This window comes from Bos taurus, chromosome 3, assembly GCF_002263795.3.
Source record: "Bos taurus isolate L1 Dominette 01449 registration number 42190680 breed Hereford chromosome 3, ARS-UCD2.0, whole genome shotgun sequence".
NCBI classification, from domain to species: Eukaryota; Metazoa; Chordata; class Mammalia; order Artiodactyla; family Bovidae; genus Bos; species Bos taurus.
Window position 1 is genome coordinate 5,585,472 of NC_037330.1, and position 1,221 is coordinate 5,586,692.

A 1,221-nucleotide genomic window follows, 5' to 3' on the forward strand; every position below is an offset into this window, starting at 1 on the left:
TCATGCAGCTTTCTTTATGGTCCAACTCTCACATCCATACATGACTACTGGTAAAACCATGGCTTTGACTAGACACACCTTTGTTCATAAAGCAATGTCTCTGCTTTCTGTTTTATTTTATTTTTTGCTGATCTGAACTTTATTAAGATGAAATCAGTGATAATTACACAGAAATTACTTGCCTAAGCTAAAATCCTTGAGATTCACATGAACTTAATTACACAAACAAATGGCATGTTCAAAACCATGAGGAAATATCCCAATGCTCAGGTGATGAAGGCTTAGGTGAATAAATCTGCACACCTATTTCAATCTATTAAACAGTTTGTGGGCCTCACAGTGGTCTCTTGCATGCAAGAAGTCAAAGAGCTCCTCTGTGCAGTCCTCCTCTGCCTGTGGCCTGGAGGATACACACTCATCACAGAGCTCTAGTCACTCCCGAGCCTTTACACATTTCTTCAGCTGCTCACATTGCCCTCTAATGGTTGTCAGGGGATCCACTAATTCCTCCTCCTCTTCTTCCTCCTCCTTGGGATCTCCAGACCCGGTCAGCATCCTTTGCTTGTCCTCTAGCCCCATGTCTGGCTGCAGTCCTGGTCTGCTATTTAATATACTATGTAGGTTTGTCATAGCTTTTCTTCCAAGGAGCAAGCGTCTTTTAATTTCATGGCTGCAGTCACCATCTGCAGTGATTTTGGAGTCCAAGAAAATAAAGTCTCTCATGTTTCCATTGTTCCCCCATCTATTTCCCATGAAGTGATGGGACTGGATGCCATGATCTTGGTTTTCTGAATGTTGAATTTTAAGCCAGCTTTTTCACTCTCCTCTTTCACTTTCATCAAGAGGCTCTTTAGTTCCTCTTCACTTTCTGCCATAAGGGTGGTGTCATCTTCATATCTGAGGTTATTGATATTTCTCACCACAATCTTGATTCTAGCTTGTGCTTCATCCAAGCCAGCATTTTGCATGATGTACTCTGCATATAAGTTAAATAAGCAGGGTGGCAATACACAGCCTTGATGTACTCCTTTCCCGATTTGGAACCAGTCTGTTGTTCCATTTCTGGTTCTAACTGTTGCTTCTTGACCTGCATATAGATTTCTTAGGAGCAAGTAAGGTGGTCCGGTACTCCCATCTCTTTAAGAATTTTCCACAGTTTGTTTTGATCCACACAGTCAAAGGCTTTAGCATAGTCAATGAAGCAGAAGTAGATGCTTTTCT

At 41.7% G+C, this 1,221-nt stretch overlaps 1 pseudogene; it reads right to left on the reverse strand.

The window, feature by feature from the left end:
• Positions 1 to 303: 303 nt before the first annotated feature.
• On the reverse strand, positions 304 to 579 carry LOC104970557 (cytochrome b-c1 complex subunit 6, mitochondrial-like; annotated as a pseudogene).
• Positions 580 to 1,221: the final 642 nt, after the last annotated feature.